Source organism: Eupeodes corollae, chromosome 2, assembly GCF_945859685.1.
Source record: "Eupeodes corollae chromosome 2, idEupCoro1.1, whole genome shotgun sequence".
Taxonomy (NCBI): Eukaryota; Metazoa; Arthropoda; class Insecta; order Diptera; family Syrphidae; genus Eupeodes; species Eupeodes corollae.
This window is the reverse complement of record NC_079148.1, coordinates 19,756,955-19,771,482: the sequence shown is the minus strand read 5'-3', so window position 1 is coordinate 19,771,482 and position 14,528 is coordinate 19,756,955. Positions and strand designations below refer to the sequence as shown.

Below are 14,528 nucleotides of genomic sequence, written 5' to 3'. Positions count from 1 at the left end.
TATTTTCATAGGTAAAAGATATTTTTAAATTGGTCAAAAATTTATAAAGTTCACAATGGTTTTTGTTTACAAACAAATAGTACCTATAATTGATAAATAATTGAATGATTTGATATCGCTTTTAAAATAATTTCATTTTACGTAATGAAGAATAACGTTTTTGGTGGGGTTTTTTTAGAAAATTCGAAGTAACTACTACTTGAATTTTATTTTATTGCTTTCAAAACGATTGTGTCTTACAAAAAATATTGTTTTCAACATTTATTAAAATTTTTAGAAAAATCCAAGTCAGTTATTTAAAAAAAATACAAATCTACAGAAAAATACTACGCAAAATTGAAACCGCAGATGAAAACATTAAATTCAAAATTATTTCTTTGCAAAATTTTTTGTTAACGTAAGATAATTTTCAATTAGTATTTTTTGTAGAAGAAATACAACTTTCAAAAAATGTTGCTAAAATTGAAAAAATTGGTTTTCAACTAAAAATGTCTGAACCAAGAACAGAGATTGAAATCAAAAACACGAATAACTGCAAAAACTCATAAGAATTTGTTTTTGAAATGGTGTTTTTACCTCACACACAATATTGTACGAAAAATCGACCATAGACTTTCCCTACCAGAATAGATAGCATCCCAGCCTCTTTTTAACTTCCCGTAGGAAGTTATTGTAATGGGTCCGATTTATCGAATTGAATTTGGACATTTCTCGGAGTTTTAAGGTCCCTAGAGTCAATATAATAGATTTTTAGACAGATGTCTGTACGTGCGTGTGCCCGTACGTTCACAACGTTTTTTTCGTTGTCTATAGCTCAAGAACCTGAAGAGATATTGACTTCAAGTAAATTTGGTTATACAGATGCAGGAAGATGCAGAAAGGACTCTCAAGAAAATTGTGTGGGTTATTTTTTTACCATAGCAGTTTAAAAAAATATTGAACATTTTTGTCAACCCAAAATATCTCGCGAACTAATGACAATAGAGCTTTGAATTAAATTTTATATTATGTATTGTAACGTGATACCACACCAGTATATTTTTGGAAAAAAATCCGATTAACGGTTTTTTATAAATCAAAGAAACCTGACAAAAAAATTGTCAGCTCAAACATTTTACAAATAAGAAATGATTTCATCTCCAAAACAATCTTTTCCAACGAAAAATAACGTTTTTAACATCTGGTAATCTGGTAATGGTTTAATCTGGAGAAAACTCAAACTAACAGTTTTTATAATAAAAAATAAAAACTGAAAAAAAATTACTCAAAGTTGGTAAAAATTTATTTTCGACTCAAATATCTTTTTAAAAATTTGAGTTTATGGCTTCCAATCAATTTCAATTTAAAAGAAATATTGTTTTGCAACATTCGGTAAAATTTTGAGAAAAATCATATTGACAATTTTTTACAAAAAACTAAAAACCTAAAAAAAAAATAACAAAAGTTGGTAAAAATTGATTTTGGACTCTAGTATCATTTTAAAACTTTGAGATACTTTTTTTAAACTACTGTAATCTTTTAAAAAAATATTGTTGTCTACCTTCAGCAAAATTTTAAGAAAAATCGAATTGACAGATTGACAGTTTTTTTTACAAAATATAAAAACCTGACAAAAAAACAATACTTAAACTTGATAAAAAATTACTTTCGACTCAAATAGCTTTTCAAAAATTAAAAATATTGTCTTCAAACTTTTTTTATTTCACAGAAAACATTGTTTTCGATATTCAGTAGTCTTTTTATAAGAATCCAACAGTCCGTTTTTTCATAAAAAATAAAATCTACAAGAAATAGAACGCAAATTTGGTAAAAATTTGTGTTCAGTTGTTGATATCTCTCAAATAATTTTATTCGTCCAATTTGTAAAATTTAAGAAATGTTACTAAAATTGGTAACAATTTGTTTTCGACTAAAAATCTATTTAACAAAACTAGATTTTCAAACTAAATTATTTTTTTATTTGAAAAATATTGTTGGTAATTTTAAAATGTTTGAAAATAATTCAACTAACAACTTTTTAACCCAACACGAAAACCTACAAACTTTTAAGCAAGATAATTTGACAGACGGGATGGTAAGTTATCAGTGTGGGTCGCATCCCAACCTCTTTTTATTTCTTCTTTTCGAAAATGGTTAGGTTAGGTTAGGTTGAGGGGCTGACAGTTGATGTCTTTACTGTCACACTTAGATCGATACAGATCCATTGTGATAACCGTGAGTATTGCTACTCAAGCTGAAAAGAAAAACCTATGTGTTCTGTAAGTCAAGCCATTTAGAGGCTTTGACGAAGTTCAGAATGTTAGTACCTGGCGTATTAGAGAGTTCTTCTAAATCCCCGAAGAAATAGTTGCCAAGCAGTTTCTTCCTTTGATAGGAGAGTGCGGGACAGTGATACAGAAAGTGCGGAGTGTCTTTATGCACCTCCTCGTCACCGCATCCTCTGCATAGATCATCTTAACTGATTCTAATCTTTTTCATATGATAACCTAACAGATTATGTCCGGTGATTATGCTTACAAGAGATCGGAGTGATCCCTTGTGTAGCTGCATAATTCTTTCCGTTCTTTGTTTGTTAAAACAGGGCCATATCTTTTTTGTAGTGCCGCAGGTGTCAAGAAGGTTCCACCTCTTATTGGCCTTAATAGTTATTCTTTTTGAAATTTCCTGTTTTAAATAACAGGTAGGGGTGCTAATTAGCTGAGCTTGGCTTACGTCAAGCATTGAACCTAATCTTGCTAATTCATCGGCTTTCTCGTTGCCTAGTATATTGCTGTGGCCTGGGACCCAGCAGAGTCTAATGTTGTGCTCTGTGCGTAAGCTCTTCGCGGCAGCATGAAACAAGCTTTGATTTTACCTCAGTTGAAGTAACCGCTTTTATTGTCGCTTTCTTTTCGAAAATGGTCGGAGGGTTTTTAAATATACTTTTTATATACATCTCAATTTTCTTAGAAATTTTGAGATAAAAAAATTTTAATTTTTTGTATATTAAAAAAACACAAAAACTCCATATTTTTAATGATCAAATATATGAGAGCTTGCTCTGAAAAAAAAAAAATATAAATTTACAAAAATATGTTTTTTGCATTTAAAGATTTGTAAAAATTTGAATTTCCCAAGTTTGAACTTAATCCCCTAAATGGTTAAAGCTATAGAGGACAGGACTGACAAACAGACTGTCACAAGTAAAAAGTATAATTAATTTCTTCATTTCTTCAAAAAATATATTTAGTTCTGCCAAAAATGACAGCTACACAAGATTTTGAGTTAAGAAACGGTATTATGAAATCTACAAACGAATGATTAAATAGAATTCTATAAATATTTTGACTTATTTATTGCTATTCAAATACCAGTCTTACAATTTTAACAAATACATATATTTACAAAATATGAATTTCGTGTTCATAAAATCTACACCAATGCTTTTGAATTTCGAAATATTCAACATTTTACTTAAAAATACTAAAATAAACTTTGAAAACATTTCTTTTTTCTTAGAAATGCATTATTACAAAAACTAAACAGGAAAACAAAAACACTTTGTCATATGTGGATATTTTATTTTGTATTTTCTTTTTTCAAAAATACTTTTTTTTCCTCAAATGAACAAACACATAAATCATTTTTGACGTTACAGTATTTTCCTTTAGATTAAAATGTTTTTTATTTTTGTTTCGTTTTTCTTTCTTCAATTTTGTTTTTATTTTTGAATTTCATGAGAAAACTTTTTATACCTTCAGAAATTGTATTTTATTTCTGTCAACCTTCCTTTTGGCATTATTAATCAAAACAACTAATAATTTTCAACCTATTGTCAACATTTGACATACAAAATGTTAAGAGGATTTAACGAAGAAAAATGTGTGTAATTTGTTCTAAGAATGATTTAACATAGTCTGGGAGACGATATTGAAAGCAGTTGTTTTTGTTTTCTATCGATAACATAATAAAATAACATCTTAAAACCGCAGTTGCTTTAAAAGTTGGACTTGTTATTAATTTTGCATAACTTGGTCATCTTTCGTACAAATTAATTGAAAAATGATAAAATTTTTAGAACATACCAACTTATTTTATATTAAAACAAAGAATTATTTAATCAAATTTCCGCGTCAAAAAATATAAATATTTTTCTTCGCATCATAAGCATCTGTTATTATCCATCAAATTAATTCATTAAATAAAAAAAAATATTTATTTTGTCAAACTGATTTAATCTTCATAAACATGAAATAAAAATTCAATGTTACGAACTTGTAATTCATGAAAAAAGAAAAATATTTTGATATTATTTAATAAATTTCTTACATGCAGACAAAATTTAAATAATTTTCATCACTTATGCACCACCGAATGTATAAATTCCTGCCCCTTCCTCTCCTTCTAACAGGTGGGCTCGTGTTTTCATGTTTTTCCTATTTTTTTAAAATAATGTTTATTTAATAAATTTTCTGAAAAACAAATTACACAGCATCGTGTTTTTAACTTTAAGGGGGTATTCTGGTCTAGAGACATGAATTTTAGGTAATTTTTGAAGTGCTGTAGAAAAAAGCAAGCAACAATTTTACCATACATTTTTTTATACATTATTTATTCACATTAGAAGCATACAAAAAAAATAAAAAAGTAAAAAAAAAAATCAAAATTCCGTTAGTTATCAGTTCATGGAGTGGTGCGTCTCAAAAATTTGGTGCGTGACCATACCCACGATTTTAACTCTCCTAGAAATCTGAAATCAAAAACTAAAAAAGATTATTAATCTACAATAATGTCGCAATGTCTGGAACTACGGAAAAGTTACAAACATTTCTTTTTACAAAATGGCGGCTGTCTAAAGAAAAATATAAAAAATTTACCATTTTTTTGAACATTCTTCGATTTGTTAAAAATATTAAAAATGAAAATTTGGGGATGGCCGTAGTTCCGGACGTAGACAAGTCCCTAAAGAAGAATCTCTTAAAATTTCAAGTAAATCGGTTCTGCAGAACCTGAGAAATCGTGGGTATCAGATTCAAAAAGACAGTTCTGAGAAAAACGCGTTTAAAGTACCCCAGTATGTCTTTTGTTCTATTAGTTGCAGCCCAACCGATTTGGATATCTGCTCAGCAAAATACTTATTTCTCCGAAAATAATTTGAATTTGGGAAAATCCTCTCGTAGACATATTCTTAAATAATTAAACTATGAAAATATGAAAAGAAAAAAAAAATCGATTTTTTTAATTTCTAGACCAGAATACCCCCTTAAGAGAACTACGAAAAATAAACAAAAAACCAAAAAGAGATTTCATAAAATTCATGAACACGATGAAACATAATAATTTAAATTTTATTTATTTTATCTCAGTACATTGGTAATTAATGTAGATATATTTTGTTTTTCATCATCACGTTAATACAACACCGCCGCCTCGCCGCGCCATTCGTTGCAAAAAAAATATATAAAATAAACATATTTATGTATGTATAAGTTGATATTTAATTAAAATGTTTTAAAAAGAGAATTTTTATTTTTCCCCTTTGTGTAATTTACGTCACATGTTATACCGCCCTGGCCGCTACCGCTAGCGTTGTTCTTGTGATTCTATGCGGCTAAATAATTATGATGATGGTGATTTGGGATCATATTAAAGATTAATGTTGCCACCGAAATGAATACAGTAAATGATTTTCGCTTACAACTTTATTTATTAATAATTTATTGTTTTTTTTTTTTTATTGGGGAAAACAGCTTATTTATTATTTATTAATTAAATAGAGCCTAATCGCTTAAATCATCAGGGAGTAATTAATTTTCGTCAAATAAATTATTTTATTTTATTGGTTTCACTATTATCACACCTGTTAGCGATATTAATTTTAAGTATGAACTTTTCATGTTTTTATAATGTCATACGTTTAGCGATGATTAAAATATTATTTTTGAATTAAGATAAATGCAGTCAATTTTGTGGTGGAACCCCAAGTTCGAAAGACGCAGGAAGTTGTGAAGTGCGGAAATATAAACAATTTTAAGGTGTCCGTGTAATATTTTAGTGAGACGAATGTCATCAGTTTTTTAAAAGTACCAAAAATTTAAATTACACTAGTCGACAAAAATATTTTTTTTTGTCTGTCACACAAACAAAGTAATACTCGTTTAAGGGATTAAGTTGTCCTTAAATCAAATCTAACCTCAAAATTTTTGTCCGTCACATCAGGTTTTTAAAATAGAGTCTGAGTTCCGACCCACACTGATAACTTCCCATTTCGTCTATCGATTTGTCTTGCTTAAAAGTTTGTCTATATGTACTCGTATCAATTTTTACCAAATTTGCGTACTATTTTATGTAGATTTAATTTTTTATGAAAAAACGAACTGTTGGATTTTTATATACAAATTACTGAATATGCCCTTTCTGCATCTTTCTGTTTTATTATCTGTATAACAAAATTTATTTGAAGTCGATATCTCTTCTGGTTCTTGAGCTATGGAGGACGAAAAAAACGTCGCGAACGTACGGACGTACAAACGTACGTACACACGCACGCACAGACATCTTTCTAAAAATATTTTCTTTCGACTCTAGGGACCTTGAAACGTCGAGAAATTTCAAAATTTTCAATTTGACAAATCGGACCCATTACAATAACTTCCTATGGGAAGTTTAAAATTAATTAAATTAAATTTTCATATTAAGAAATAGTTTAGTTTGAAAATCTGGTTTTGTTATATAGATTTTTAGTCGAAACATTTTTTTTACTAATTTAGCATTTCTTAAATTTTTGCAAATTAGATGAATAAAATTAATTTGAGAGATATCAAGAACCGAACATCAATTTTTACAAAACTTGCGTACTATTTTTGTAGATTTTATTTTTTTATGAAAAAACGGACTGTTGGATTTTTATAAAAAAAACTACTGAATATCGAAAACAATATTATATAAAAAAGTTTTAAGACAATATTCTTAATTTTTAAAAGCTATTTGAGTCGAAAGTAAATTTTTACTAAGTTTAAGTATTGTTTTTTTTACGTTTTTAATTTTTATAAAAAAAACTGTCGATTCGATTTTTCTAAAAAAAATTTATAATGTTAAAAACAATATTTCTTATAAGATAAAATAAGTTGGAAACATAATCTCAAATTATTGTAAAGATATTTGAGTCAAAAATCGATTTTTACGAACTTTTAGTAATATCCGTTTCAGGTCTTTATTTTTTGTTAAAAAACTTGTCCAATGTTGGAAATAATATTTCTTACAAGTTAAAACTAATTGGAAGCCATAATCTCAAATTTTTGAAAAGATATTTGAATCGAAAATCCATTTTTACCAACTTTTATTAATTTTTTTGTTCAGGTTTTTATTTTTTGTAAAAAAAAATGTCAATTCGATTTTTCTCAAAATTTTACTTCACAAAAATATTTTTTACAAGACAAAAGAAGTTTAAAGCCAATATCTAAAAGTTTTGAAAAGATATTTGAGTAAAAAATCAATTTTTTCGAACTTTTAGTAATATTCGTTTAAGGTCTTTATTTTATGTTAAACAAAATGTTAATTCAATTTTTCTCAAAATTTGTCCGAATGTTGAAAACCATAATATCAAATCTTTGAAAAGATATTTGAGTCAAAAATCAATGTTTACCAATTTTGAGTAATGTTTTTCTTAGGTTTTTATTTCTTATTAAAAAAAACTGTCAATTCGGTTTTTCTCAAAATGTTAAAAACGTTATTTTTCGTTTTGCAAAATTGTTTGGAGATAAAATTATTTTGTAATCTTAAAATTTTCGAGGTTACAAATATTTTTTTCAGTGTTTTTGTTTTACAAAAAAAAAACATTAATTGGATTTTTTCAAAAAATATAGTTCCTTGGTATCACGTTACAATATATTTTATAAAATTTAATCCAAGTAAGTCTCTAGCGTTTTTAGTTCGTAAGATATTTAGGGTTAACCAAAATGTTCACCTTTTTTTAACTAAAAAACCACGCATGCAATTTTCTTGAAAGCAGTTTCTGTATAACAAAATTTATTTGAAGTCGATATCTCTTCTGGTTCTTGAGCTTTGACGACGAAAAAAAGAGTCGAGAACGTACGTACACACGCACGCACATACATCTTTCTAAACAAAATGTATTTCGACCTGATAAGGACCTTAAAACGTCAGGGAATGTCAAAATTTGCAATTTGACAAATCGGACCCATTACAATAACTTCCTATGGGAAGTTTAAGCCTATGTTTTTTTAGCACAATATATCCCTTAATACAAAATTGTGTTATAAAATCATCACAAAGTACAAAGCTTTGTCTTCTAGATACGATTTAAATTATTTAAATATCGTATTTAGTTTGTGGATATTCTCATAAGTTGTAAGGTTTTAAGTTTATAGCAAAGCGTCTAATAGCAAAGCTTTCATAATTTTGAAAAATTTGCTTTGTAATTAATTTTAAGTGCTGATTGCGAACCCGAACATTGTTTTTTACTATTTGCTAAAATTTTTAAAATACCCGTTTTCACCATTATTTCTATTTAATTTGATATTTCAAAAAAATTATATAATATAATTTATTAGACGAAGGATTCGTTACAATAACAAAACTTACTTTCAAACCTTTTTCTCTTTTTCCGTTGAAAACCGTTTCAGAAAGAATGATTAAGGTTTTCTTTCAGATTTTTGAAATGCAAGTGAAATCTAACGACTTATGAAGATTCTTCAAAAAATTGATGACATACCATAAATATTTCAACTGTATATTATAGAAAGGGATTATAAATTTGAAATAAAATACCGATTAATTAAAAAAAAAGCTACTTTAGAAATTTAGATGGCCTTAAAACGTATTGGATTGTATTTGTTTTTGATTTAAAAAATACTTTTTAAAAACCTTACGCGATAGAGTAATTTTAAAGTTGGATTTGTAATAAGACCAACAGAGCCCAGTGAAAGAGTGTAATTTAATAACCAGGACCAGAGTTAAAATAAAAAGAATGAAAGATTTTATAAATTCTGTAATTTACAAAGAAAAATATATGTTGCTTTTTTTAAATTGGAAGGATAAATCTTTCAGATCTTACATTATTGTAATATTATATTTACCATTTAATGCATGATTAAAGTTACAATAATTACTAAGCTTACATTTGTTTTCAACTCAATCTTGTTAAGTCATTGACTTTGCCGAAACTTCAAAAGTATTCTACATTCTTTATGTCCGGGTGGAAAGAAAATCTCTCCACTTCAGTTCATGTGTACGAAATAAGATTAAAGGTGATAGGCGTTTCTGTAAGTATTACAAGCAATACGAAAACAAATCTTGAATATTGATTTTGAAAATCTATTCATATATTTCGAAAATATTTTGTCTTACAAAAAAAAATTATTGTAACATTGAATCCATTTTATAGAAAAGAAACATTGTAACATTGTTTCAGCATTTCCAATGTCTTTTATTCAATTTTGTTTGTTTTTCTAAACGCCTTTAAACCTTTTCATAGATGTTTATTGGAAGTTATTGTAATTATATTTCATTTGTTTAATTAAAAACGTTGATATTTCTCGACTAGCGACATGAAAGATTCTTGATCTGGAATTTGAAACCATTTTGTTGTTATAAAAATAAAATCAAAATGCACAGAAAGTAGTCTCAAAAAATAATACATTTTTTTCACCAATTTTCAAGAAAACGCAATGTAATTTTACGAAAATGTAAAAGAGAATTATTTTTCGTTCTAATATTTTACGAACAAAAGATAATATTGCATTTTAGAATAATTGTATGCTTCGAAAAGTGAATGTTTGACTTTGGGAAAATTATTTGAAGCAATACACTGAAGTTTTATTTAACAAAAATCAAAAAACAATACATAAATCTTACTTAAAATTGTAAAAATGTACTTACAAATATTGAGAAAAAATAAAAATATGGACTTCAATCTTATTTCATTATAAACAAAATATTGTTTTTAAAATGTATCCATAGTTTTGTTTAAACAAAAATTAAAACAACTTCTTTGAATCAACACTAAATATTGTTCTTAATATTTGATGAACTTTAACTTTTAACAATGTTTTTCTAAAATAAATATATTTAAAAAAACGTTGATATTTTGTTTTATAAATAATTCCAAATCCATATATTACTTTTTTGGTTTTAAATAAAAAAAAAAAGACTACAAAAAAAACAACTTTACACTTTTCGAAATTGTTTGTCTTATATGGAGATCATATAATTTGTACGTTTTTCGGGGCACCAATGAAAAGTTTTCAGAGTTTATCGCATCTCAAGCGTGTTTTTTCGCTATAGAAAAAAATGTTTCTTTACACAAATAAAAAATTTGACAAAAGAAAACTAAAATGTTTTTGAATCAAGAAACGATTTTCAATTGTTTTACTCTACGAATAACACCAAATCTTGTTTTCCTAAAAAATTGGAGCTATTTATGGATAACTAATTACTATGCCTGAAACTAATTTAATTAATACACTTAGTTACAAAAAAAGTGGCACAGTCATATTATTATTTTAATAATATACCGCTATGTTTTTGCAAAGATATTTTTTTTTCGTTTAATTTGTGTGCATGTTTGCATATTCTTTTTCGATTTTCCTTATCACATTCGTGCAATTTATTAAGGAAAACTGCAACTTTGTCATTTTTAAATTAATAGACGCCAGTTATACAAATTTTGGCTTCCGTGATCCAGTAAATGTTTTAATTAGATTATTGTAATGGGTTTATTTTAATTTTAATTTTAATTTTTATCAGTTTTTTTAGAGGTTTTTGTGAAAAAAAATGCAAATAACGGCAGAAGAAGTCGCCAGGGCGCTGACTTTAGTTGAGGATGGGCGAAGTGCGCGGTATGCCGCTGTTATGATCGGTAGACGGACGGTAAGAAGAGCCATTTCAAGGTACAGGGTAACCAACTCCTGCAACCGGCGGAAAGGCTCAGGTCGCCCCAGAGCAACATCTGCAAGGGTTGATCGATATTTGGTGCTTCAAAGTCTTCGAGATTGTCACCATAAAGCGATTGAGCTGTCTCACAGACTTCGTCCCTTTAGGGGTAGAGCTGTGAATGCTCAAACGGTGAGAAGGCGATTAGTGGACAGTGGCCTGAGAGCAAGAAGACCTACTCGTGTATTAAGACTCACGTTACAGCACTAGCGACGTCGAATGGAATTTGCACAACTTTACCGAAATTCGACAGAGGCCGACTGAGGTAGAGTTCTTTTCACTGATGAGTCCAGGTTTTGTCTGCGCTCACCAGATGGACGTAGCAGAGTGTGGAGACAATCAGGTGAAAGATACTCTTCGGAAACGTTGCTTAGCGCGAACATTTCTGGGGGGGTTCCGTCATGATGTGGCCAGAAATCTTCATGCACGGAAAAACCGAGCTGTGCATCGTTGAAGAATCGGTAAACTCCAGTTACCTACTACATCAACAACATTCTGAAGGAACATGTGGTTCCATTCACACCATTTATTGGAGACAATTTCCTGCTAATGCTGGACAATGCTAGACCACACATTGCTAGTTGGGTTACCGAATACTTATAAGAAGTGGCCTTCGATGAGAGCCCGGATATGAATCCCACCGAACACGTTTGGGATTAACTGGGAAAAATGATAAGGAGGCGACGCGCTCTTCCAGAAACACTCAAAATTTGGACGATTTTATCGTAACAAATCTTATCCAAGGTATGCCCAGGCGAATTAGGGCTTTATTAGATGTTCGTGAAGGCAATATCCACTACTGAAGAAATAAGGACTAGTTAGTTCAGAGAACAGCTTGCGTGGGCACCACAGGGGCCATGCGTACTTGCCCAACGGACGCCTTAAACGTTATTTTGGATCTTCTACCAATCGACCTTTTTATTAAATACATAGTTTCCTGCAGCGCTATTAGGCTGAAATAATCAAACAGCTGGTTGTCAAAACCTTATGGTCACAGCAACACAACGAAATTGATTCCCTCAGATATTATCTCGGTAGACACTGACTACTTTGAACCTTAGTAAGGGTTTTAAGGTTATTTTCCCACCGAGAGAAGATTGGGAGGATGACATCGTGTCGATAGGTTTCGACACAACCATCTTTACTGACGGCTCAAAGATGGATTGCGGAGTTGGTTCTGGGATCTTTTCTGAGTCTCTAAATGTAGCCAAATCCTTTAGGCTTCCTGACTTTGCTAGCGTTTTTCAGGCTGAACTGCTGGCAATAAAGGAGGCATGTAAGTTACTTAAACAAAACCCAAACCAAAACCGAAATGTAGCTACCTTTACAGACAGTCAGGCAGCTGTCAAAGCCATTAACTCGGCCATATCCTCATTTAAATTGGTCCAGCAATTTCGCGATGAGCTTGCGAACCTGAATATTAACCTCGGCGTCACCCTGATCTGGGTTCCGGGTCATAGTGGTATCGTGGGAAATGAACGGGTTGACGAGCTAGCCAGGCAAGGATAGGCCCTTCATAGCTCACTTGAGGAAATGGTTAACATTCCTCTTGGTGCTATGAAGGGTAAATCTTTTCTATCTACCAAACTGAATCAAAACGAAGGTGGAGCAATTTACCCAACTGCATTATATCTAGGAAGATATGGCCCACCTATAACAAAACCCGTACAACGGATCTTCTATGCAGGCCAAGGCAAGACATAGCCAGGATTGTTGCGGTTTGTACCGGACATTGGCCTATAGGAGTTCATGCAGAGAAGTTGGGTATCTCTTACAACACCTTTTGCCGTAGCTGTAGTGACCAAAGAGAAAGTGAAACCATAATCCATTTCCTCTGCAAATGTCCTGCTTTGGCAAACACCAGAATGAAATGCTTTGGAAAAGCATTCTTTCAAGAACTCGATGAGCTTTCTGAGACAAAGATTAGAGACCTAATCTTTTTTCTCAATGCGACAAACGGCTCTAACATAATCGCTATGAAGCTTCTCTATCAATCTATCCCTTTCAATCAAAGGTCAAACGAGTTTTTGGTATCAAAACGGCGCACTACAGCGCTAATTGGATCTCAGGCTAGGTTGCCTTGAGATCGCCATTTCTACCTACCAAGGACTAGTTAAAAAAAAAATGTTAAATGTTAAGTTAGGAAGTTTTTTCCTATTTTCCTTAATTTATATTTTATTTCTAAGTTCTTCCTATTTTTTCGTTTTTTTTACATGAATGACTTCCTTTTATGTTAATAACCAAAACTTTACCAGAAAAACGTTTATTTGTTTAAGTTACTTCAAAATGTTTCAAATTTATAATTTTTTTTATCATATTAACTATACTATATTTTCAAAAACAATAGTTAAATTGTGTTGAGTATAAATAAATAAAAATAACATTCCTTTAAAAAAAAAAAAAACTCTTAAGAAGAAGTCCTAACTTGTGTAGAAAATTACCATCAGTTTATCTCAATCTTAAGCCTATGATATCCTTAGCACCTCATCAAGTATCATTCCAAGCATAAACAAGCTGACTTTCTAGCTACTCGTAGCTTTGATGCTTATGTAGTTTTATTTTTCTACACAGATAGTGAAGTATGAAGAAAAAAGAAGTACTTCAACTTTCAAGTGGTTTTAATATAATACTCAAAGTATTTTGTTTTTTTTGTTTTCCTTCTTTTCATCTTAGAAATTTTATGTAAAAAAACATAAAACTTTGATGACGGTGTTAAAGCTCGTAAAGTTTGTGAGATTTGTAACTCGTTTATCTGCTTCATTTTACTTCTATCAAAAAGAGAAAAAATATCACGTAAGAAAAATCCGCTTAAGAGGACTCAAGAAATAAATGTTGAGATAGATTTTAATTTGTATTGGGACAAACTCTCTTAGTTGAAAATTTGGAATCAAACGAAACAAAATATTGAATAATCTGTTTTTATCTTCATTACATTTTCACCACGAATATTGGTTGAGAATTACGAGATATAAAACCAAGTAAGATGTTAGCTTTTGCTGCAATGAAGACGACGTTGAGAGAAAAAGTTATTTTCGGATGAAAGAATAAGTAAAGTTCGATAATTCAAATTTACGATAATGGATTATTGATCCCATTTAAATACATTAAGATGTAACTAGGGTGTAGAAAAAAAGCTAACTAAACTATCTAAATCGTTTTGAAGAAGAATTCGATCAGATGCCAATGGCTTCCTTGGGGAACGCCAGAGGACGAATTAAAAATTAAAAGGTTTAATGATGCAAGAAATATCATAAACAAAAAGAGGAAAAAGTAAAGGTCTAAAGTGACTTCCTTGGGGAACGCCAGAAGTCAAAGATATTGGAAGTGATTAAGACGAATTTGTGATGACATATTGGGTTTAATCTTACACATAAGATTCCAACCATGAAACTCAAATGAAAACTTTAAGCTGATAGTTTAGCTTTTAAGATGTCGTGCTTGACTCTTTCGAAAGCTTTAGTTAAATCAGTGTAAATAACATCAGTTTGCATAGAATGGTTAAAGGAGTTGCTGTCGATCTTCCAGGGACAAGACCATTTTGAAACGGCGAAACGAGATCTTTGATTATAAAAGTTGATTTATTATAAACGATTTTA

The 14,528-nt window shown here is 29.8% G+C and overlaps 2 protein-coding genes across 9 annotated transcripts in view; one reads left to right on the top strand and one right to left on the bottom strand.

Annotated features, from left to right (window-relative positions):
• LOC129946802 (cytosolic carboxypeptidase Nna1) overlaps positions 1–14,528 on the top strand; it is a 261,648-nt gene that overhangs the window by 23,018 nt on the left and 224,102 nt on the right. The window lies entirely within an intron of this gene.
• Positions 1–14,528, bottom strand: part of LOC129946803 (glutamine-dependent NAD(+) synthetase) — a 134,976-nt gene that overhangs the window by 35,537 nt on the left and 84,911 nt on the right. Inside the window, exon 1 of one of the 5 annotated variants that reach the window (XM_056057140.1) lies at positions 9,880–10,052. The exons of 3 other annotated variants lie outside the window; for them this stretch is intronic. The gene's annotated coding sequence lies outside the window, so the exon portion shown is untranslated. Of the gene's footprint in view, positions 1–9,119; positions 9,138–9,879; positions 10,053–14,528 lie in introns of those variants that run through there. One more of the 5 variants, XM_056057145.1, reaches the window with a different exon arrangement.